Source organism: Mobula birostris, chromosome 21, assembly GCF_030028105.1.
Source record: "Mobula birostris isolate sMobBir1 chromosome 21, sMobBir1.hap1, whole genome shotgun sequence".
In the NCBI taxonomy this organism is placed as follows: Eukaryota; Metazoa; Chordata; class Chondrichthyes; order Myliobatiformes; family Myliobatidae; genus Mobula; species Mobula birostris.
In genome coordinates, this window is record NC_092390.1 from 37,562,802 (window position 1) to 37,589,409 (window position 26,608).

The 26,608-nt window shown below is 41.1% G+C and overlaps 1 protein-coding gene across 6 annotated transcripts in view; it reads right to left on the reverse strand.

The window, feature by feature from the left end:
* Positions 1–10,069, reverse strand: part of plce1 (phospholipase C, epsilon 1) — a 479,606-nt gene extending 469,537 nt beyond the window's left edge. For all 6 annotated transcript variants that reach the window (XR_011882709.1, XM_072239321.1, XM_072239318.1 and 3 more), the window contains exon 1: positions 9,971–10,069. The gene's annotated coding sequence lies outside the window, so the exon portion shown is untranslated. The remainder of the gene's footprint in view (positions 1–9,970) is intronic.
* Positions 10,070–26,608: the final 16,539 nt, after the last annotated feature.

Here is a 26,608-nt window from a genome sequence, read left to right on the forward strand (position 1 = left end):
CCCTGCAAAAACTCATTTCAGGGAGGTAGCACCATCAATTTGCAGGAGACTCCCGGAACTTCTGGGAGAGGTGGGATGTCTGCAATAGAGTAGCTCCTTAGCAGCCAGCCAGCTAGTTTAAATAACGTTAGCTATGCTAATGAACAAATGACACCTGTTAACTCACCTCAGCGTGTCTTTTACAGTCTTAACCCACTTTGGGCAATAGAAAAGTCACTGTTGCAAACAGTGCAGCGAGCAACACAGTCATTATTTTTGACCCCTATTAGGCAGGGGTACACTTTAGGGTAGTCTGTGGTGACGTACGTTTTATATTTTCTTTTTTTGGAACACTCTGCCATGGCGCGCTCTCTCTCTCTCTCTCTCGTGGTCACTCTCGCGCTCTCTCTCTCTCTCTCTCTCTCTCGCGCTCTCTCTCTCATGGTCGTTCTCTCACGCTGTCTTGTGGTTCCTCTCTCGCGCTCTCTCATGGTCTCTCTCCCTCGAGCACTCTCTCGCTCTCTCTATCGCTCACGCGCTCTCTCGTGGTCGCTCCCTGCTTTCTCTCTTGTGGTCACTCTCACTCGCTCTCTCTCTCTCTCCCTCTCTCTCTCTCGTCGCTCACTCACGCTCTCTCTTGCTTTCTCTCTCTCGTTCTCACACTCTTTTGCTCTCAAAACAATTGATTTCCAGGATATTGTATATAATTTGCGGGCATCAAGGAGCCACTATTACTACGCGGGAGACTCCTGGAACATCCGGGAGAGGTGGGATGTCTGTAGATGGATTAATAAGAGAATACTCCAGTGAACTAAATGCACTTTCCAAGATCAAGATGCACATCCTTGAAAGAAGAAAAAGGGAATGAAAGAGGAGGATGACATAAGTGCTGTGGAAATGGAAAAGGATCAACAAGACCTTGCAAATTCTGAGATACTCAGAAGAAACTAGAAGAAAAAGGAAGGTGAAAAAAAGAAAGACAAGGAGTTGAAAAGGAGAATAGATCCAAAGTGGAAATCCAACAAAAGGAGAAGAAATGTGTCCAGAGCTGTCCGAACCACTTCCTGCAGTCTCAGAGTCAACTCCTACAACCACCACAGAGGAGGCCCCAAAATCTGACATTGTTTCACAGCCACAAGTCTCACTAGCCAAGCAGAATGACCCCCCTCGTCAGCAAAGACATTATCCCCAAGAATGAAAAGGCCTTCATAGAAATTTAAAACTTTAGGCCTGAATGGAATAATTTACTATGCTGTGGATGTGTGTTTGTGCTGTAGATGTATTATATAATATACTGTGTTGTATTATAGGGTGTATGCACGTATATTATATGGTGAATATATTTATTATATATTTGTGGTGCCCCTTTTCTTATTGAGTTTGCTATGTCATGGCGCGACCGGGTGTCCCGTGGTATAACTGGGTGGGCAAGCTGGACTCCTCAGCCTTGGTTGGCAGCCAGCTGAGGAGAAGGACAATTCTGATTCCAAACCCGGGTAGATGGGACTCATTAGCCTTGCCAGGCAGTCGGTCTAGGAGAAGGAAAACTCTGATACTCAACCTACAACCTTGCGGTCACAGCTCACTGTGCCATTGTGGAACGTCCCCTGGCCTAAAGAGTGGAATCGGTCCACGCGCACCAATCCTCACTATAAACTTATGGGAAGAAAAGTCCTACAGCGATGCAGTTTCCCCTCCTGATCTTCACAAGCGAAGATCCAGCCATCATCATCATCATCATCATATACACACATATACAAAGAGTAACTAGAGAGAAAAACACTACATATTTGAGTTGAGATGCATTCTATCTTGAATTGGAGTTTATAGCTAAGCAGGGAGGTGTGTAGTGTATTCAAAATTTCAGTAAGATTTGAGTAATATTGTAAACATATTGTTTAATTAATTATTCTTGTTCTTTTAAATAATTCATTACAAGTTATGTGTAAAAATAAGTGAAATGCATACTTCATGATACTACCACATGATATGTGTGCGCCTTGTTTAAAGTAAAACTTAGTCAGACTCACATTTCAGATTCCCATCTTTTCTCTTAATTAGTTTTATATTTTGGAGCTACAAATCATAATGCATCCGAGTGCCTGTCTAAGGATGTATTAGGGACATTTTCCCTAATACATCTATTTCCACCACACCTGGCTACTCATTCCACACAGCTGCTTCTCTCTGTAAAAAGAAAAATCTACTTCTGACATTCCTCATACTTTCCTCAAATGACATTAAAGTTATGCCTTCTTGTATTAGCATTGCTACCCTGGGAAAAAGGTGCTGGCTCTTCATTCTTTTTACGTCTTTATCATCTTGTATACCACCATCGAGTCATCCCTCATCCTCCATCATAGTAACGGGAATGAAGTAATCATTCAATCTATCCTCAAAGGACATGCGCTGTAATCCAGTCAGCAGCATGGTAAATCTCCTCTGCACCCTCTCTAAAGCCTCCACATCATTCCAATAATGAGGTGACCAGAACTGAACACAATACTCCAAGTGTTGTCTAACCAGAGTTTTATAGAGCTGCAACATTACCTCATTGCTCTTGAACTCAATCCCCTGACTCATGAAGACCAACATGCCATACACCTCCTTAACCACCCTATCAACTTGTGTGGTAACTTTGAGGGACCGTTGGTCGTGGACCCCATGATCCCTCTGCCCAGCCCTACCGTGAAGAATTCTGCCATTAACCTGTAAACTGCTTTCAAGTTCAACCTTCCAAAGCATATCATTTCATACTTTTACAGAATGATCTCCACCTACCACTCAATAAAAATTTCTTAATGTTGACATGCTCCAGCGTGTTAGCCTGTTCAACACTGTCCTCACATTCATCAAGGTCCCTCTCACTGGTGAATATGGAAGCAAAGTATTCATCAAGAACCTCCTCCGACTCCAGGCGCATGTTTCGTCTTTCATCACTGATTAGTCCTACCTTCCCTCTAGTCTTCTTCCTATTTTTCACATACATACTACGCCTCTGGGTTTTCCTTAATCCTACACACCAAGAACTTCTCATGCCACCTTCTGTCTCTCCCAAATCCATTCTTAAATTCCTGCCTGGCTATCTTACAAATGTCTGAAGTGCTGTTTGATCCTTGCTTCCTAAGCCTTCAGTATGATTCTTCCTCCCTCTGGACTAGTTGTTCAACATTTCTTGTCAAATCACTGTACCATTCTTTCCTGCCTCAATGGGACAAACTTTTCCCACGCAGATGCTCCTGAAGCAACCTCTGCATTTTCATTGTGCATTTCCCTGAGTACATCTGTTCGCAATTTAAGCTTCAAGTTCATGCCTAATAACATAATTCTCCCCTCCCCAAATAAATACTTTTCCATACAGTCTGCTCTTATCCCTATCCAAAGCTATGGTGAAGGTCAGGGAGTTGTAGTCATCATATCCAAGCTGCTCACCCATTGAGAGATCTGTCACTTGGTCAGGTACAATGCTTAGTACCATATCCGCTATGGCCTCTCCTCTAGTTTGCCTGCCTACATATTGTGTCGGGAATCCTTCCTGGAGACACTTAACAAATTCCTCTCTATTTAAACCTTTTTTTCACAAAGGAGGTGCCAATCAGTATTAGGGAAGTTGATGTTACCCATGATAACAACCCTGTATTTCTGCACCTTTCCAAATTCTGCCTCGCGTTCTGCTCCTCGGTGAAGGTGATTTTATACAGGTGAGGCAGCTCTACGCAACACAGAATTTCTGCCTTCCTATTGAAGTGTGTAGGTCGGCACCATTCTACCACTGGCTAAGATGCTTATGAACTGCTGGCTCAGAAGCAGCTCAAATATTTTGTTCCCTCAATTTTCAGTGATTTTTTTATTACTACTACATCATCCTCCGACATATTTATGCTTGAAGCTCAACAACTCTATTCACAACAACTTGTGCACTTACATATATGCACGCTTAACCTACTTCTGTAAACTTCATGGCCCTTTCTAATTATTTGGTTCTGGTCCTAATGAGGTCACTTGGGTCTCAATGGGTGGGATTCCAGGAAGTGCTAAGAACACAATGAAATACAGAAAACCTAAAATCATGACTGAAACTTGGTATGAATCATGTGTACACAGTTATCAGACAAATCAAGCTCTTGCTCCAATGGCATACTTAAAAGGACAAATGACTTTAGCCTAAATATGTACACATTGTTTGTTTGTGTGTATAGAAAATAAAAATACAAACCACTGAAAAGTGGCTAACATTATATAATTATACTATGAACACCTAGCCTTTTGCAACTGAGAGCAATCATGAGAACTTTTACTATTCACTGACTAATATGCTCAGCTTTACAATAACCATCGGTCAAATGGAGCGAAAAGTTCTCGTGGGACAGTCTCTTGTTCTCCAGCATTTACATTAGGTAAATCTTTGCCTGAACAAATGGTGTCATTAAATAATTCTCCTGTAGCTAAGTCACACTAACAGGCAGCTTTTCAAAAAGAAGTTTATTTTTACGGCCGTAATATCAATAATTACTTTTCCTATTTTCTACAGCACCAGCTTCCTTTGTAAAGCCTAACATGAAGGAAACTAGCATCTAGAGATTACAAATAGTTTCTAAGTCTAAGACTTCTGCAAATAAATTATCCAGATTTGTTTCAGGGAGATTAACAATCAAAGTGAAACAACATTGATCTAAATTAGATAATTATTTGAAATGCATTTTTTTACATTGTTTTTCCACTTTTCTGTTTCCTGTAGCTCCCTGTGTAAATTCCTCAGCTTGTTTAACTCTCTAGTGAATCAACACTCCTCTAATCCTGCTCTCTTCATCCCCTCCCAAATATAATTTATGCACCATAGATTGCCATTCCTTCACCTGCCTAGGCCTCACACTCTGAAATTCTCTTCCTTATTACTTCTTGTTTGGCCTTTAAGATGATACTCCTTTGGTGACCTTTTTAGCTGTATGACTTTACGTTTTATGTTGGTCAGGATTTATGTTTCTTAACGTAAAATACCTAAAGATGTTCTGCTATGCAAAAATCACTATATTAATGTAAGTCACTGTAGGAATGTAACCAAGTCCTCTCTCTACCTTAGAGCTAAATTGCAATATTTGGAATGAGTGTTTGAATCAAGGTACTAATTGCTATCAGTGGCTTCGGTTCACCATGGCCCTGTTGAGCCATCTAAATCCTGTCACTCAAAATGTTTTTCCGAGTGTCACATACTGTTGCAGAAAGAAATTTGACAGTGGAAAACTGTGGAACCTAGTTTCAGATGGATGAACATTGCCTGATAGCATGAACATTGACTTCTCTAACTTCCGCTACTGCCCCACCTCCCCCTCGTACCCCATCCGTTATTTATTTATATACACACATTCTTTTTCTCTCTCTCCTTTTTCTCCCTCTGTCCCTCTCACTATACCTCTGGGTTCCCCTCCCTCCCCCTTTTCTTTCTCCTTGGGCCTCCTGTCCCATGATCCTCTCATATCCCTTTTGCCAATCACCTGTCCAGCTCTTGGCTCCATCCCTCCCCCTCCTGTCTTCTCCTATCATTTCCGATCTTCCCCTCCCCCTCCCACTTTCAAATCTCTTACTAGCTCTTCTTTCAGTTAGTCCTGACGAAGGGTCTCGGTCCAAAACATCGACTGTACCTCTTCCTAGAGATGCTGCCTGGCCTGCTGCGTTCACCAGCAACTTTGATGTGTTTTGCTTGAATTTCCAGCATCTGCAGAATTCTTCGTGTTTGCGTTTTTAAATTCAGATGGATGACACTGACATGATGCATCTTCTTAAATAGACTTATCTGTCCTTCACAGTCAGGGACCCACACGCAGAGCACAGTTTATCTGTCATGGAGTATATGATGTTAAAAGGCACAGACCTTTTAACATGATCAAGGATAAGACAAATTAGTAGCTCATACTTATCATCACTCTCCCTTCAAGAATTCGCAACATCAAGGGAAACCAAATGCTTATCTATCATTACCATTCCAGATGCCTCTTCTTTGCTGCCGATGAAAAGTATTCCTCAATTCAACAGGAAACAACTTCACAGCAATAAAAATTCAAATTAATTCAAAGATAGTCATTATTCCTTAAGCCTAGTTTTAAAAAACCAGATTTTTTAAAAGTGGCTTCATTTTCCCTTAAAGATGTTTTTATAAATTGAACTACAACCTATACCCCATGTCTACTGTTCTTTGGCCCAAGATATTTGTGCTGGCCATAATACAGAGTTAAACTAATCCCTTCTGCATGATCATTTGTCTGCCTAAAATTTGTTAAACTCTGCCATCCCATCTACTTCCACCAGTTCACCTAGCAGAATGCCAGGCACCTACCACTCAATGTAAAACAAAACTCGTCTTGCAAACCTCTTTTAAACTTTGTCCCTTTTACCTTAAAGCCCTTTAGTTAAATGCCCTGCAGATTTGGACATCTTCACCCAAGGAAAAAGATGGATTATCTACCCTATATGTACCTCTCATAATTTATATCAGGTTACCCTCAAGTACTCCAGAGAAAACAATCCAGGTCTGTCAAACTTCTCTTTACAGCTAATGTTCTTTAATCAAGGCAACATCCTAGTTAACTTCTATTGCACCCTCTCCAAAGCCTCCACGTTCCTTGCATATACAGTATTGGATCTCCATTTAATTTCTGATCCTTAGAGTTCTTCCTGGAGTCAAAAATTGCAAGTAGTCTAACTCCAAGATTATACTTTAGATTACAAACAAACATACACATACTAAGCAAACTAAATGAAGAGCAGAGAAATGATGCTAAGGGGTGTACAGACAAAAGAATAAAGATGAAACTTCTGAAAAATCTATCACTTTTATAGATAAGAGAAAATCCTTAGATAGAGATAAATTAGTTAATAGGTACATAAATAAAACAATTATCGCACGTGGGTAAATGTGCTAATACTTAGTCAATGAAAAATGAGAATGGTGATAAACTATTAGTTTAGTTGCTCTATTGCTTTCTGCCAGTAAGTGTGAAAAATACACAAGCTTGTTAAAAAGTACAAATCTTATAAAATGTATTATTAAAAAAGTGGTTTCTAACAACAGCAACCAGATTAATTCAAAGTGGAGCCCAGTAAAAGCTTTATACAGCTGCAACACAACTTACCAACATTAATATTCAATCTTGTACACTTTCGTTTCCACCCTTTCTACTCATTTTGGCACTGTCAGGGAGCTATAGAGTTGCATCCATGATTTCTCTGGACATCAATGCTCTTAAGGACATATATACTTTCCTCATATCTTTGACCTGTCAAAGTGCACCATCTCACACTTGTTCATATTAAGCTCCATTCTGGTATTTCTCTACCTACATATCCAAATGATCCATATCCTGCCGTATCCTTTGAAAACCTTCCTTACTAACCATAATGGCTCTGGGCCTGTACTCGCTGCAGTTTAGAAGAATGAAGGGAGATCTCATTGAAACCTATCAAATATTGAAAGGCTTAGATACAGCAGACATGGAAAGCATGTTTCCTATAATGGGGGAGTCTAGGACTAGAGGGCACACTCTCAGATTACAAGATAATTTATAGCAAAAGTTGATGGATTCTTGATTACTAAAGACATCAAACGTTACATAGAGAAGACAGCAGAAAGGGGTTGAGAGGGATAATAAATCAGCCATGATGGAATGACAGAGCAGACTTGATGGGCTAAATGGCCTAATTCTGCTCCCTTGTCTTATGTTTCTGCCAATTTTCACATCAGCTGCAAACTTACCCATCAGCCCATTTATGTTTTTTGTCCAATTCATCGTGGTCTCGGCATTGATCTCTGTGGCACACCACTGGCCACAGACCTCCAGTCAGAAAATCATTTAGATTTTGATCTTTTCACTGCTTGCACGTGAAAAAATTGTATTTCATATTGACTATACCATTTGAAATTCTTTAAGTGTAAACACTAACAAGGCAGGAGATGCTAAAAGGGTTATTCTGAGTTTCCAGCACGGCTCAATCCCCAGCAACCACAGGTCAATAGAGTGATGTCAGTGGCATGTCACTGATGAATAGGGATGAGGAATGGTTGGAAATCTGCTGTGGCTGCAATAGAGACTAATAAATACCCCAATTCCCTGTGTGGGCTGGAACAATAGTACATAACAATTTTGGAAGAGTTAGCGACAGTGGTGCCTCAAACTTTACATTCCAGACACTGATTAGGCTGCATAATCGTAAGCTTGTGTAACAGAATGGCTGCTACATTAGCCGGCTGGCCAGCATGTGCAGGACAATACATTCCAAGTGAGCAAGCTAAATCAGTTGAACAACCAAAATAAAAATCACAATGACAGTTAAAATTCAGAGCTCGGATCCCTTACAAGAAAAACTGTACATATTTATATATATAATTAATTTGGATATTTTAATCCATCCTTTCCATTTAAAAGTATTTAGTTATTCCACTTCATTGTTTTAAATTTTTTCAGCAAATACCAACTCCTTCATAAAAATTGTGTGCTTCATACTCAATCCACTCATAACTCATCATTCAAAAATTAAGCTCTCATTTCTAACCTCATTCTTTTGTTAACTATCTGAAATTTACAACTCCTGTATTAGTAACTTTTCACCTTGGAGCATCAAATTAGCGACGGGGGCTTATTCAAACTACTGCAACATCAACAACCAGGTACTTTCCCTCAAATTTCTAAAACACTACCTGCCTTCCGCTGACTATGCGCGCACACACACACGCACACAGATATGACAAACATGGAGCATGCAATCATTTTCACTTACTACCACAAGAAAGTAACTTCCGTCATCTACCTACCACATCCCAATCCATTCCTGATAGTGCTCCAAGATGAACTAATGAATTGCAGAACAAAGGTTAAAACTTAATAGATGTAACATCTTCGTTCATGCCATTTAACTTTCTAATGTTTGTGTAGAACGGAAAATAACTACAGGAAATATGCCACTTTTCCACAAAGCGGCTTTACCAGCATGTAGCACAATAACAAGCCTGACAATACCGATTTGAATATTTGTAAAGGCTAGAGGTTCTTATATATACACCACCCCTTTAAGAACTGAAATTAAAAGCCCTAGGCATGTGTGTACAGTATTAATTACGTTTAGTATTTGGTAATTAACCAGTACTGGCTCACAACTGTTATACATTATTGAAGGAACCAATATGAAAACAAAGGTTGCTAAGAAATTATTATGTATCTTCTGCAGATATGTGAAAGCTGGAGGCTGTATGCAAATCTATCCAAAGAATAATCTGCAATTTGTTCTGAAATGTCCAACTGTTCCTCTCTGTGCTGTAACTACATTCAATTTCCCTTTTTGTTATATGATATTTAATGCGACTTTTACCCCAAGAATGCAGAAAAAAAACATTTTATTGTTTTCTATGGTGCCTGGAGTTAAGCAGTCAAACTCAGAGTGGAGAGGGGATGGTTGGCAATAATGACGTACTTTTTATACATCCTGATAAGTCCTGCAAAGTCAGTTCAAGTAATACTGCGGTTTGATAAGAGTAGCAAGTGGACAACTTACACTCGTAGTCAAAAAGGTTCATGCTGTAAGCTTATAGTTGTTAAAAAAGAAGATAGTTGAATGAACACAGCAATTAGAGCAATAATTGGTATAAAAAGCCTAGTCCTGTGATGAAGTATATGGATTATTGAGTGTCAAACTCTAATAATATTTGAAGGAACTGGAGCATTGGCATTTGGTACTACAAATTTCAGCCATTGTTAGCGGGCAATTTTTCTCTGAGAGTTAAACTAATTAAATGCATGGTTAATAACATACTGCTTTCAATATTAAAAATACAGAAGCCCTTATTATGCATATATTCGGATTCACTTATCTTACAATTAGCACCTCGCTCAGTAAATCAGTACAGCAGTAAGTCTAGAATCCAAGAACGTTACAAAGTTCCATCCTAAGACATCTTATTTACCCACCTTCCCTTCAGAAGCATCGTGCACGAGCCTCCTCTTACCTTCCAGCTGTAACCCATTTCACACAAGCTGCTGCTGTGTGCCTCTGTCCAGGGGTGAGTGCTCTGCTTGTTACAGACAATACTGTGCAGACTAAGCAGCAGCCATTGTACTGTAGTGAGTGAAAGTTCAGTGGCAGATTCAGCATGTGAAATACCAGGCTAACCTCAGATAAGCTGCGAAGCAGAGTTCCCTGGGCTGTGTCAGAACTTTGGAATGTCTGAGCTAACTCCACTTGCGAAGGGGTTTGAATAAGTGATTTGCACTGGGTTGCCTAGACCTTGTTCACATCTTATTCGCTTCCAAAGATCTGCCAGCAGTCACACACAAGGTGCCTTTTTACACCCCGATCCCCCTGTCCAGTGAAATATGTATGCTATCTCAGGAAAACAATGCCTCAATTCAACAGTTTCCTCAGAAGTACAAACGCAGCAACCTCTACTCTGCTCAGCTTTGCCAACCATTCTCTCTTGACAGAAAGTCTTTAAGTTAAAAAAGAAAACATGATGTTGGGGGGGGGTGGTGGTTGGAGGTGGAAGAGGAAAGCCTTATGAGTGAAGAAACAAGTTCGGCAGTGTCATTTTTCTGCCACTGCAAAAAAAAAGCAGTATTTAAATGAACTTAGCTGTTGCAGTCTGTTGCACCGTGTCACTAAATAAAGCATTTTTTTTTAAACTGTGCTCTGTTGCAAAATAAGATCTATTTGCCTGAAACAGGAGGTTTATTGTTAGTCAATTTGGAATACATACCCCATAAATCTGTTCTCGGCAAGAAGTTATCAGCATTTCCACACCTGCATTTGAAGAGGGGAGAAACTCTCCTTTCTATGCATATAGTGTTCAGCAGCCCCACTGCATCAACACCAATATTGTTTTCAGTCAGGGAACTCGTGAGCACTATGTTTTTTATTATGAATCCACTGAAGATAGCTTCAGAAAACGGTGTTGTGTCTGGTCTGTGGTTCAGAGTGATTTAGAATAATTTACTTCAATAAAAATGTTCAAATGAGCCTATTCTAAGTAGAAATAAAACTGCCAAATTAGCAAATACTATGAAACTAACTAACCTTAAAAAAATTGAGGACAAGTGCAGTACATTTCTGCAAAATAAAGCATATTCTTTATTTCTACATTATCCAATTTCAATTTTACCCTGAGTAAAATCACTTCAACCATCTTTTTCTGGGTGAAATCATGCCTGCTGTGAAAACAGAACAGACAATTCTGGGCAAAACGCACAATAAGTCAATTTGACATTTTCCCAGCATCTGGCCTGAACCTTCTGATGTCACCATTCACGTAACATCCATTTCTATCAGCACCAACATAAACTGGAGCATAGACCCTCGCATCATAACCATCGTGGAACAATCTCATGCAAACAAGGAATATATTGGGCTAGTTTGCAGTATTTTCTTTCACTGTTTAACAGGAAACTCAGGTGACACAAGGCAATTTTAGACAGAGGGTGGTGAATCTGTAGAATTCATTGCTACTGATGGCTCTGTGGGTAGATTAAAACCGGAGGTTGCTAGATTCTTGATTAGTAAGGATATCAAAGGTTACTGGGAGAAGGCAGGAGTATGAGGTCGATTGGGAAAATAAATCAGCCAAGAAGGAATGGCAGGGAAGGTTTGATGGGCTGAATGGCCCAATTTTGCTCTTAAGTCTTATGGTCATAACCCGACACAATGATGCTTGACCACTTTCTAAAGTCCACTGATGGTGTTCTATGCAGCATTTAATGCTGAAATAATGTGCTCTACATCACTGAAAGCACTTCATGAGCAGAACTATCAGTGCAGTCCTACCTGGCCACTCAGGTTGGCTCAGGGATCCAGGAGCTGATAACAAAGAGATGTCCATTCATGAATTTATATTGTCTGGTACTGCACTGAGGGTTGGATCGTGGGGGACCAGAACTATTCGCATCTTCCCTGGTTGATAACTAAAAGCTTCAAAGGTTCATTTTTATATCAGAGAATGTATACAGTATACAACCTGAAATTCTTACTCTTCACGGACATCCACAAAACAAGAGCCCAATAGAATGAATGATAGAAACATCGAAGCCTTCCTCTCCTCCCTTCGCACAAGCAGCTTCAAAAGCATCAACCTCCCCCCTCAGCCCCCACCCTGCAAGCACCAGCAGAAAACCCCAAAGAGACTCCAATCCAGAGTCCATCAAAACTACAGTCCATAACCCAGCATTCTGGTATCTCAATCAGGTTCTCTCTCTTCACCGTGGGAGAGAGAGAGATTGCTCCTGCAGCAACGAGAGCAAAGACCAGCAACAATGTTCTGCATCGTTTCACCAAGCCACACACCCCCCACCCTCTTGAGGTCCAACAGGAGAGAGAAAGAGGAGGTAGTGAGGGAGATAGATAGATAGAGACAGAGTAACAGTGAGAGAGAGAGAGACAGAGGGAGAAAGGGGGGAGAAAGGGAGGGGGAGAGGAAAGGGGAGGGGAGAGGAGGGAGAGAGGGGAGAGGATGGGGAGAGGGAGAGAGATCACTTGAGTAGAGGGGCCTGCCTCTGACAACGGCCTGTGATTAGCAAACACTCCACCTGCTGTCTAGGATGTTCAAGCTTCAGCCGGTACCCGTCAGCCATGGGGCTGCCCTCTGACTTCTGACCTTCCAGCCCCAAGGGTGCATGTCTTCCCGGCCGTTCCTGGAGATGGCAAAGTGCTAGGCTGCATGGTCGGCCCGACAACCCACTACTTGCCCACTGCCAAAGCACTCTTTAAACATAGCAGCAAGTCGTTAACTCTGTCAGGGTATGGATGCATTTCAGAACCGACCAAGCAGCTGTGGAAATTCAGTCAAATACTGTTATTGAATAACCTTGACTGGGCATTTACTTTTGCAATTACTCATTTAGGTAAATTTCAAGTTTCCTCATCTGAATTGCATGTATTACCCGGGGCAAGGGGTCCAAGAGACTACGTTCTTCCAAATCACATTCATAATGTGCTCGTAACCTTAAGAGGCTTCCACCATACTCTTTTCTCTGAATCAGCACCATCTTAATGGGGGCCCATTCAAGAACACTGACATTGGCATCCCAGCCTGGGTGGATTCTCTGTATTTGACGTACCCCAGTCACCACCAACTCCTCCATGATCGTCAGTCTGAACCCTCTCTTGCTCCCCGCCAAATCTCATGCCAAATGCACCACAACTTTTAGGGAGTATTCTGGAGTTATGTGAATATAACAAAACAAGGCTTCATTTCTGATTGTGAATGCAAATAAGATCAGGATGTTTGCAATTAGCCTTCAGCTTTTTTGTGATTGCAAGCAGTAAATTGAAGTTAAAAGCATAGGTTGCTCCAAAGAATAAGAGATTGCATATGCAAGAGCCAAATGTTAAAACAATGGGGTTGCGTTAATAGGATTACCTCAAACCAGGCAACATGGTTAAATTACTTGCATCATTGTGACTCGAGTGCAAACTGGCAAACCAACATCCGTATGGTCACAGGTATAGGCAATCAATATTTCTTGGGTATTTATCATATTTGTGTATTCAGAGTTAGCACTGACAACATTAATTTTGGACGTCCAGCTCTCTCTCATCAAAAGGCTTTAGAATAACTGTGTTAATTAGCTTCTCCCAAAAGCATCTGGACCTTCAGATGTGCCTTTACCAATTACAACGTGCTTCCACTATGTATCCCAAAGGAACCGTTGTCAACCCAGAGAAAGTAAACAATGTCATGGTAACTGTTGAAATTGTATTGAATCACTTACTGTTACCTTTGATCTCCAGGGTATAAAAATGTGATGTAACTTTGGGTTTGTGAGCCTCTACCAAGTGTGTCTCCAGAATGATCCCTGCTTGCTGTGATGAATAAAGGCGTCCATATCACCAGGTTCAGTGTCTCTCCGGTGACTTCAATCACAGTCACAACAACAACCAACCCCCACACCTCGCTAACTCGCCAATCCGTTATGTGACGTGCCCCGAACTCCAAGTCCAGTCCCCAATCACCTGACCTGCCCACCTTTCACCCCGGGATCCAATCACACAGCCTAAGCCATCTAACTACTACTTGCCAACTTTCAAGTGATCAATAATCACAAGCGTTGTGTCTGTACGACTACATAGCAAATAAATAAAGGCATGTACTCATACAAGAAGTTAACATGAATATTCCCCTTGCAGAGAGAGCAACAAATCAATACGCATCTGTAAGTTATCGTCAATAAGTAGTGTTAAGGGGAGCCATTGCTAAAAGAAATGGATCCATATATTACACTTCCTCCCCCTTTAGATTAATGTAACATAAAATTGTATATATAACAAAACATTCAATTTACATTCACAATAACAGTCCATGACTAACTTCATTATACTAAAGATTCAGTCTTTTGGGTGGCACTGTGCTTCTTTCAGGATAGTGCCTCTGGACCTGTGGAGTGGCATCAGGTTTGGCAGGTGTCTTGTCAAAGGCAGCCTTCTCTGTTGCAGGTCTCATGTTGCTGTTGGTGACATGTTCATCATTGAGAGGTAAGTCCGGTGGCTGTAATATGTCCCTCTTGTCGGATGCAGTTGACTCTGGTGTGTTCTATGGCTGAGTATCCAGTATCTGGTCCACATGATGCCTCCATGTATGATCTCCAACATCTGTGTATATCAGTGATCCAGTTCTTGTAGCTATCCTACCAGGTGCCCACTTGTCGTCTTGGTTACCACGCGCTAGGACTTCCTGTCCAACCTCGACTTTCCTTCCTGATTTACTTGGCAACAGGTTGAACATTTTTCTGCACTTCCATCCGTAGATCTGGTTTTAGGAGGTCTATGCGAGATCTCAGATTCCCGCTCATGAACAGCATTGCAGGTGTTTGATTTGTCGTCACATGAACAGAGTTCCAATACACAAAAAGGAAGTTGTCCACCTTGTGCTGTAGAGAAATGTCTTCCTTGTTCATAGCTTTAATGGACTTCTTGAAGGTTTGGATAAACCTTTCAGCTAACCCACTCATTGCTGGGTGGTGAGGAGCTGACCTGAAATGTTTGATGCCATTTTTCTTCATGAACAGCCTGAACTCTTCTGACGTGTATTGTCCGTTTTCACCTACAATTTGTTCTGGTATCATCTCCCAGCCTCAGTCAGTATTTTCACTCTTCTCTGTTCCATCTACCTCAGTAGGATCCACCCTTCACTTGCCAGCTGTTGCTCCACCCCTTCCCCTCAATTCTTTATACCAACTATCTACCCTCTGTCATTCAGTCCAAATAAAAGGTCTCAACCCAAAATGTCAACTGCCTACTTCCCACCCACAGATGCTGCCCGACCCATTGAGTTCCTCCAACAGTGGGGAAATAACAGGAAATGGTACTGAAGGAGCTGATCTGCTATGATCTTGATGAATGGCAGGTCATGCTCATAAGACCAAATGATCTACTCCTGTTTTAATCCTGATGAAGGGCCTTGGCCTTAAACGTCAACTGCTTATTCCTTTCCATAACTTCTGCTGATCTGCTGAGTTCCTCCAGTGTGTGTGTGTGTGTGTGTGTATTACTTCTGTTTGGTTTGCGTCTATGTTTTTATGGACTAAATCAAGACTGGTGTAAGCCAACATCTATGATCTTCAATTTTTTTTTAGATTATGAGGACACGCAGTCCTCTTTTATTGTCATTTAGTAATGCATGAATTAAGAAATGATACAATATTCCTCTGGTGTGATATCACAGAAACACAGGACAGACCAAGACTGAAAAACTAACAAAAACCACATAATTATAACATATATTTACAACAGTGTAACAATACCATAACTTGATGAAGAACAGGCCATGGTCACAGTAAAAAAAGTTCAAAGTCTCTCGAAAGTCCCACATCTCACGCAGACAGGAGAAGGAAGAAAACTCTCCCCACCATGCCCGACCACAGTCCAACTCTTGAGTCGTCCGAAAACTTCGAGCCTCCGATCAGCCCTCTGACACCAAGTACCGAGCACCATCTCTGCCGAAAGCTTCGACCCCAGCCTCGGTCGCCAGCAGCAGGCAAAGTCGGGGATTTTGGGGCCTTCCCTCCGGAGATTCTCGATCGCACAGTAGCAGCGGCAGTGAACCGGGCATTTCAGAAATTTCTCCAGATGTTCCTCTGCTTCTCACGTCTGTCTCCATCAAATCAGAATTGTGCACGGCATCCTACTTACAAATACGATATCATTTCACCGAAGAGCAGCGCAGGTAATATTGGAATGTGATAGCCAAGAAAGAAGAGATTGTAATATGTGCAAGGTATGGTTTACCAAAATGCATTTTATAATCAGCAGAATTGATGAATGCTCAGGTTTAGTTTATAGCACAATTTAACCTACAGTTCTGAAAGACATGTAGTACATAAATTCTGTCATCATTCTACAATCTATAAATTGAAGCAACGTTTATTTACCTGATGGCATCAAAAATGACTATCTCAAGCAGAAAAATAACTTATTGAATGAGATCAATATTAGGAAATCAAAACAGTTCACAATTACTGAGTGAAAGAAAAAGATTTACAATTCAACATAATAAGAATCACAAGGAAACTAAAGCACTCTGCAAGCCAGATCTCATCTGTGGAGCGAGACACAAAGTCAAAGTTTGGAGTCAGAGACACTTCATGGGAGCTGGAAAGTGAGAAGATAGCATGTTTTAATTTGCAGACAGGGGGAGCAGTGGAAAGAACAGAGTCCGTGATAGAGCAGAATTCAAAGTTGACCGAGGTGCCAACAATTGAAGAGAGAGAAAGGATATTGAATGTGAAGCAACAGAAAATGCTAGGAACACCAAGCAAATGAAGCAGCATTCACTGAGAGAAAAAGTACTGAGCTAACTTTGGATAGAATTAAAATGGAAACTCTTTTCATTATCTAGCTTCAAGTTGTTGACACAGAGTAGAATTGCAGTTGATTAGTTTAATTAGCTTAGAAATTGGGCAGAATACAGGTATCTAGTTTTACAATATAATTACACAATGAGACGTGAGCACATTTCAGATCATGTCGACTTTAGTGGAATTTGTAATATCCACTAACATTATTTTGTTTATTGTAGATAAATGATACAATGATACTGTGAGCTTTTAACAAACTCGAGTGTGGGGAAAATTCATTTCCCATGTAATCCTGATTTGCTGACAACAAATTAGTAAAAGTTGGATATTGTGAGGAGATTGCTAATTTACTGTGTATATGCATACAGCTGTATTTCACCAAATCTGATGATTTTTCCAAAAGCACAAGCAATACATTTCAGAAACATGTTGTTCTCAATTCCTTATCATTCCCACTACACAGTAGAGAGATTGGCTGGCTGACTACTTCATGGCGTAAGTGCAATTACGAAGAAAGCACAGCACTACCACTACCTCCTTAGGAGTTTGGGAAGATTCAGTATGACATCTAAAACTTTGACAAACTTCTATAGATGTGAATTGTACACAATTATACAATAGGATATATATTGTCTGGCTACATCACAGCCTGGAATGGAAACACCACACCCTTGAATAAAAAATCTGACAAAAAATAGTGGATATGCCCCTGCCCATCACAGCTAGAGCCCTTCTGTGCATCATTGTGCATACCTATATGAGGCATTGTTGCAGGAAAGCAGCATCTATCATCAGGAACCCACACCACCCAGGACATGCACTCTTCTCACTGCATCAGGTAGAAGGTACAGGAGCCTCAGGACTCACACCACTAGGTTCAGGAACAACCATTATCCCTCAACCATCAGGCTCTTGAACCAACTTCACCTGCCCCATCATTGAAATGTTCCCACAATCTATGGGCTCACTCTCAAGGACTGTTCATCTCATGGTCTGGATATTTATTGTTTATTTATTTATTATTATTATTATTTCTTTCATTCTGTATTTGCAGTTTGTTGTTATTTGCACTCTAGTTGAACACCCAAGACGGTGCAGTCTTTTATTGATTCTATTATGGTTATTGTTCTGTTGTGAATTTATTGACTATGCCCGCAAGCAAACAAATCTCAGGGTGACATGTATGTACTGCAGTAATAAATTTACTTTGAACTTAGACTGGCAGGTGGCAAAGAGTAGGAATAAAAGGGGCTTTTTCTGGTTGACTGCTGGAGACTAGTGGTGTTCTGCAGGGCACTTCTTTTCAAGATATATGTCAATGATTTGGAAGATGGAATTAATGGCTTTGGGATCAAATTTGCAGATGATATGAAGATTAATGGAGGGGCAGGTAGTGTTGAGGAAGCAGAGAGTCTGCAGAAGGACTTAGATTGGGAAAATGGGGTAAGTGGCAGATGGAATATAGTGCAGGGAAGTGTATGGTCATGCCTTTTGGTAGAAGGAATAAAGGAGTAGATGACTTTCTAAACATGGAGAAAATTCAAAATTCAGAGGAGCAAAGAGACTTGGGAGTCCTCATGCCGTATTCTCCAAAAGTTAACTTGTAGGTTGAGTTCGTAGTAAGAAAGGCAAATGTAATGTCAACATTCACTTTGAGGAATAGGATACAATATCAGGGATGTAATGCTGAGGCTTTATAAGGCATTGGTCAGACCACGAGGTACTATGAGCAGTTCTGGGCCCCTTACCTAAGAAAACATATGCTGGTGTTGAAGAGAGCCCAGGAGAGGATCACAACAATAACCTCTAGAGTGAAAGAGTTAATGTATGAAGAGTGTTTGATGACTCTGGACCTGTACTTGCTGGAGTCTAGAAGAATGAAGTGGGGTTTGGGGGGGAATCTCATTGAAACCTACTGAATGCTGAAAGACCTATATAGAGTGGATGTGGTGAGGATGTTTTCTATAGTGTAGGAGTCTAGGACCAGAGTACTACTCAGAATAGAGGGAGATCCATTTAGAACAGAGATAAGGAGGAATTTCTTTAGTAAGAGGGTTGTGAATCTGTAGAATTTGTTGCCACAGATGGCTGTGGAGACCAAGTCATGGAGTATATTTAGAGAGGAAGTTGATATATTCTTGATTAGTCAGGGCATCCAAGGTTGCAGGGAGAAGGCAAGATGATGTGGTGCACAGGGATAATAAATCAGCTATGATTGAATAGTGGAGCAGACTTGATGGGCCAAATGGCTTAATTCTGCTGTTATGTCTAACAGTCTGTAAGTAAAACTAAGTTATTGTGACATGTGACAACATGTTAATACCAGTACAGGTCACAAGCAAACCTCATGATGATCTAATACAGTGTCTTTAATTATTACCATACTTCCAAAGAGTCAAACCAATTTATGCATACCAAGTTCCCATAAACAGCAATGAAATAATAACTAACTAGAGTAAAACTCAAATAATCCAGCACTGTCAGGAGTTTTTGTAGTGATGGACTAGCTAATTTTCTGGACCACTGGATGCAATGTAACTTCTATTAATACCTAACATACATTTTTATTTCTCTTTTATATATTCTACACAACAATATAATAAATTCCCCAATTTGAATGTGAAGACAGCTGTAAATATGCAAACACCCCAGACCATGTCTTTGATTCTGATGACCTACCCCCAACTCCAATTCCACAGAACAGATCCAAACTCCAGATCAAAACTATTTCCACAGACCTGGGTGCATGGCCCACTTGCACGTAACCCCTGGGTGACATTCAATAGTTCACAGTTCCATTTAATAGCAGAGAATATATATAATATACCACCTGAAGTTCTTGTTCTACAGACATCCATGAAATCAGAAGAGTGCTCCAAAGAATGAGTGACAGTAAAAACATAGAGATCCCCAAACACCCCCACTCCCCCCACACACAAGCAGCAGCAAAGCAATGACCTTCCCCCTCCCCCACTACTTCGGCAAAAAGAAAGCATCAGCACCCTCCATCCATCAAGCAAGCAATAACAAAGCCCCCAAGAAAAACCATGATCTGCAGTACAACAAAAACTAATCGTTCCCCCAACAATTCAATATTCCACAGGCTCACGCTCTCCCTATTAAAGAGACAGAGAGATGTCACCCTTTCACAGCGAGAGGCAAGGCCAACAGAAACAAACAACTCGCTGATTTACAGTGTTAAAGTCTACCGCATCGCTTTTTCTCCCCCAAGTTCTCCGACTCGAGAATTGACAACAAACTCTCCGCCACCAAAGAGAGAAAGCGAGCGAGCACAATCTGAATTCAAAGCCCCCGAGAGCCGATCCGCTGTTCTGGATGTTCCGTTTTCTCCTGCGACAGTTCAGTCAGCAGCACCAACGTAGAATCAGCTCGTCTCCAGAACCACAAAGCCTCTGAACCCAGCAGGCATGCTCATCTTCTTTGGCATCGAGAAACGGCTGGTCAGTGAGCCCTGGGAGTAGGTCCCATCGCCACAAAGAACCGAAGTTTGAGTGTAGCTCTGGGTCAGGGTCTTCAGCAGAACGCCATCCACCTTGAAAACGAAAAAGAGAGACACTAAAGGTAGAAATTAAGTTTTTTCTGCAGATGAGCTTGAAGAAGTCGCTGTCAAGCGCCATCATAGCTCAATTCCCAATTCAGGACCAATAACTAAGCCAGATCCCAGAACATCAGGTCTCCAAACAATCAAATGCCAGAATATCAGAATTTTATTGTAATCTGGATTACAACTGGATCCTAGACTTCCTGACTGGGAGACCTCAGTCAGTCCGGATTGGAAGCAGCATCTCCAACACCATCACACTGAGCACGGGGGCCCCCTGGGGCAACGTGTTCAGTCCACTGCTGTTCACTCTGCTGACCCACGAATGTGCAGCAATACACAGGTCGAATCACATCATCAAGTTCGCCGATGACACGATCGTGGTGGGTCTCATCAGCAATAACAATGAGTCAGCATACAGACAGGAGGTGCAGCGGCTAACGGACTGGTGCAGAGCCAACAAACTGTCTCTGAATGTAAACAAAACAAAAGAGATGGTTGTTGACTTTAGGAGAGCATGGAGCGACCACTCTCCATTGAACATCGATGACTCCTCCATTGAGATTGTGAAGAACACCAAATTTCTTGGTGTTCATCTGGCGGAGAATCTCACCCGGTCCCTCAACATCAGCTCCATAGCCAAGAAAGCACAGCATCATCTTTACTTTCTGCGAAGGCTGAGAAAAGTCCATTTCCCACCCCCATCTACTCTACAGAGGATGTATCAAGAGCATCCTGAGCAGCTGCATCACTGCTTCATTCGGGAATTGCACCGTCTTGGATCGCAAGACCCTGCAGCAGATAGTGAGGTGAGCTGAGAAGATCATCGGAGTCTCTCTTCCCACCATTACAGACATTTACACTACATGCTGCACGCATAAAGCCAACAACATTGTGAAGGACCCCATGCACCCCTCATACAAACTCTTCTCCCTCCTGCCATCTGGCAAAAGGTACCAAAGCATTCGGGCTCTCACAACCAGAGTGTGCAACAATTTCTTCCCCCAAGCCATCAGACTCCTTAATACCCAGAGACTAGACTGACATCTACATCATTTATTATTATATTGTAAATTGTCCTCTACTGTGCCTATTGTCTTGCTTATTATTTATTGTACTGCCCTGCACTGTTTTGTGCACTTTATGTAGTCCTGTGTAGGTCTGTAATCTAGTGTAGTTTTCGTGTCGCCTTACGTAGTCTAGCCTTGTGTTGTCTCTCTTAGTCTAGTGTAGTTTTGTGTTGTTTCATGTAGCACCATGGTCCTGGAGGAACATTGTTTCGTTTTTACTGTGTACTGTACCAGTAGTTTATGGTCGAAATGACAATAAAAAGTGACTTGACTTGACTTGAATCTCTTGGATGGAGTCAGAGAGTCAGACAGCACAGGAACAGACTCCTTGCCCGTGTCAAACTTTTTATCCATCCACGCTGATCAAATAATTCCACATTATGTCGGTATCTTTCTATGCCTTTTCCATCTCCTAAATGTAGTGATTGTATCCAATTCCACCACCACCACCTCTGACATGTTCCAGATATCAACCACTCTCCATATAAAACACTTTTCCCTCAGATACCTTTTAAAGCATCTTCTTCTCGCCTTAAGTCCAGTTATTCCCTTTTATTTATGATATGCCTATGATGGGAAAAATATTCTGACAACCTACCCTCTCTATGCCTTTAGTAATTTAGTATACCTCTATCACGTCACCCCTCCGCCTCTTTCACTCCAGGATAATCGAGTCCAGCCTAGACAATCTCTCCTCATGACTAAAACCTTCCAATCCAGGCAATGTGAATCTCTTTGCACTCTCTCTCTGGTGATATTGGTCAAGGAATAAATATTAGCCAGGCCAATGGGGAGAAAGTTGTTATTCTGCTTGAAATAGTGCTCCTGCACCTTTTATGTTGAATAAAGAAAATAAGGGTCTCAGTTTAAACCTGAATTCAAAGTTAGGATCTCTGACAGTGCTCAAAATATCCACTTCAGTCTTCTCTGAAATGATTTTGAACCCACATCTGTCTGTCCCAAAGGTACAATTAAAATCAACACCATAAAACTAAGCCTTTCTACAGTCATTTAAACAGCTCTGCTATTAGTCTCAATGTTTTTTCCATCATAAACCAGTTGTTGGCTGTAGACTAACTAGGCAGACACGAATATCCGAAACTTTAACCGAACTGCACTTTATTTATATTTTGTTAGGAAATCAAAGTTTAAAGTAAGTTTATTATTAAAGTACATATTAGATTATGAGGACACGCAGTCCTCTTTTATTGTCATTTAGTAATGCATGCATTAAGAAATGATACAATGTTTTTCCAGGATGATATCACAGAAACACATGACAAACCGAATTAAAAACTAACAAAAACCACATAATTATAACATATAGTTACAACAGTGCAAAGCAATACCATAATTTGATAAGAACAAACCACGGCACAGTAAAAATCTCAGAGTCTGTTGAAAGTCCCATCATCTCACACAGATGGTAAACCTTCAGCACCGCAAACTTGCCGTTGCAGCATCCTCGAAGCATCTGACCACAGTCCGACTCCGCGTCCGTCCGAAAACTCCGAGCCTCCGACCAGCTCTCTGACACCGAGCACCAGCGCCATCTCTGCCAAGAGCTTCAACCCCAGCCCTGGCAACAGGCAATAGGCAAAGCCGAGGATTTGGGGCCTTCCCTTTGGAGATTCTGGATCGCACAGTAGCAGCGGCAGTGAAGCAGGCATTTTCAGAAGTTACTCCAGGTGTTCCTCCGTGTTTCTCACGGCTGTCTCCATCAAATCCCGATTGTGCACGACCCCCCCAGTTAACACATACGATATTCATTCGGAACGGATGCGCGCGCTGCGTTGAGCCGCCATTTTCTCCTCCCATATATGTCACTTTATGCATCCCTTGGTTTCATTTTCTTGTGGGCATACTCAGTAAATCCAAGAAGTATAATAGAATCAATGAAAGACTGCACCCATCAAGATGGAAAAACAGCCAATGTGCAAAAGACAACAAATTGTGCAAATACAAGAAAAAACAATAAATAAATATCAAGAAAGTGAGATGAAGAGTCCTTGAAGGTGAGTCCATGGATTGTGGGAACAATTCAGTGATGGGGTGAGTCAAGTTATCCCCACTGATTCAAGAGCCTGATGGGCGAGGGGTAATAACTGTTCCTGAACCTGGTAATGTTGATCTTGAGGCTTCTGTACCTTCTTCCTATTGACAGCAGTGAGAAGAGAGCACGGCCTGGTTAGTGGGAGTCCCTGACGGTGGTTACTGCTTTCCTGCAACAATGGTGGGGAGACCTTTACCCATGATGGACTGGGCCGTATCCATGACTTCAGGTAGGATTTTCCATTCAAGGGGCAATGGCTATTGTACTTTCTATGTGTCAGGAAAGATCACAACACAAGAGGAAAGCATCACTTACTTTCATTCCTCCCACTCTATATCAGACAGATCCAGCCAATCAGGTATAACTTCCTCAAGCACAAAATCTCATAAGGCCAATGAGGGTTCCCATTTGCTCTGTGAATAATAAGTTCACAGCAATTCTGCTCCTTACTTTTCTTCCACAAAATCCATGATCCGAGCATTAAAAGACATAATTAACAAGACTTGAAGAAAACAATGTTCCTTTTATTCAATGTCCTGGGCAATCAGGCTAACCGCACTGAATCTACTTCACCTAAAGAAGGTAAGCATATTCAAAAATTCCATTCACTATTGTACAAAGTATGCTTTGGCTCTACACTCACATTATTTCTGATTACATTCAAGTGCTATGTTCAGTTGGGCTCTTTCCATCCATTTCTCCCTTAGAAATTCTGGTTTAAACATAATCTTCAGTGAAACAAACACTTCTGTATTTAGCCAGATTCAATTAGACAATTACAACAATAAAAATCCTGTCTGTAAAGCCATTAAAAGAGAAAAAAGGTATAAAAGTCTTTCAATGCAGAGAAAACAGACTCAATTCTCTTACAAGTGAGAAAGCAGCTGACAAAGAACTTTCAAGTTTTGGCACTCCCCTGCTACTTCTGGCCAAGACAACCAAAGGGTTGAAATTAAAGGAGTCCTTACAGAACCTGTTATCTGTCGGTGTAATAATTGTACCAGGAAAGAACTTACGACTTGTTTGAAGAAATGGAAATAAAGAAGAGAACCATAAAAACAGCCTTTTCACTTTGGCATTTTCAGTTAAATTAATTATTCTGTACACCCACACATGCATTCTTGAGTAATTCATTTATGCAGATTAAAGCTTTTCATCTCCGTTTCCAAGCAACAAATATTCTATTTTGCATTATCCTCCAAAAGCTTGCCAGAAACTGTTCTTTAATTCACAATTACCACTTGTGGCAAAATAGCCAATATAAGTCAAGAGGGGAAAATGTTTCATCTTTCCTAAGAGGCAAGTGAGCATAACTCCTGAGCAAAAAAAACATAAACACATTCTGCCTGGGGATCTCTGCAAACCAGCTAGTAAGTCTCCTGTGAAAGAAATACAAGTTAATATTGATGTGAACGATGAGTAAATAAATGTCGCCTTTCAAGATATTTGTTTCTGGCCATGTTTCTCTGCTGACTATGCCGGTTTAGAAAAGATTGAATCTAAGTTCACAATAAACATTAATTTAGGGAAAAATAACGATAATTGTGAATGCTCAACAATTCTGGGTTAATTGTACTGACCGCAGGATTCTTATTTGTTTACTAAACAGTCCTTTGTATTTTGGGGTCCAAAAATACCTATGCCAGTTCAGTGATTTTCCATGTTTTGCAAAACTTGCTGACTGGGAAATAATGAGCAAACTTGCCCAAGCCTTCACACTTGTAAAACTTAAACACAGAGTAAATTGTGAGCAGCGCTCTCATTAAAATGCCTATTGGGAATGTTCCCACCAACACCACATCCTCAGAAGAATACAACTTGGATCAATTAGCAACGGTGTTTGTCGTGATTTATGGGCTTACAGCTTAAGCCCCAAAGAAAGACTTCAGCATATAAATTATCAGCTAATTACTATGATGTTATCAGAGGTACCTCTCTAAACTAAAAACCTAGTTGTATGTTTCTGTGACTCATGCGAACATTAAAATCCAATGGCACATCTTGCGTGTGTAGATGGAATGCTGACCCACATTCTGCTCTGAGCAACTTCAACAGTTTGTATCTGCCAGCATAACCACAGCATTCGATTGCAGTTCAAAGTCCTTTGCATTTTCAATTAATAACAAGTTAACATGTTTCTGTCTTTCAACGATTTGCATTCATCCAAAACTCCATGCTTTCTTGAGTTAAAGCATTTATTGATGGCTTGGCTGAGAAATCTTGTAAGGACACAAGGCTTCCCACTTCATCCAACATAGATGTTGTAACCCTTGTGATTCCATCATCAAAAACATCTCCAAATGTTGTTCCCAATGCATTACAAGCATGGTATTAGACTTCAACTTAGCACCGGAGCAAGCAGCAAAGGAAAAGCATGAGGAAAGAGTTCTTACCAAAATAAAGAGTCAGAACAAACTAGACGAGTAACTTATTCCCTCGCTCGGTTTCTTCTTTCCTCACATCATCTGGGTATGGTGGGACACAGTCTTCAGTCTACTTAGAAGAAAGTCAGGACTATCTACCTTGATTATTGTTAGCCAGAATGGAGGCTTTCAGCATCTTGTAAATGACCCTATGTTTAACGTGGCCCAACTCCACCTTGGTTCCTCCATTATGCGAGTGGCCAATTAGTACGCCCCTCCCCCCCACCCTGTTGGATTATGCAGCAACACTGACATTGACACAATGCTTTGGACACCTGAGGTGACCAAATGGTAAAGGTGAGAAGTCAGTAAAAAGTGACATACAATTGGACCTGATTGGGTCAACCCTGCCCATATATCCGGATGCTACTGATATTATTGAGGCAGATGGATAGGATTTGGTGAAAGATTGAGCGTAAGAACCAAAAACTTGGTGCTGCTCCTCATTTAGCTGGAAAGGCATTAAAAAGCTGGCCAACAGATTATGTAGAGTCTGGAAGGGCTGTTTAGGAGAACATATGCTGAAGTAAGGATGCAACATGCTTTTGTAGTACGAAGCTGCGGGCGAAGTAGGCTTTATTATTGATAAAGTAGACATGGTGATCAAAATTAATCTCAAAGTCAAATATGATAGCAGGGCTGCAAACAGCTGTGTTTAGATTTAACCAATCTCCTGCCGAAGGGTTTCGGCCCGAAAC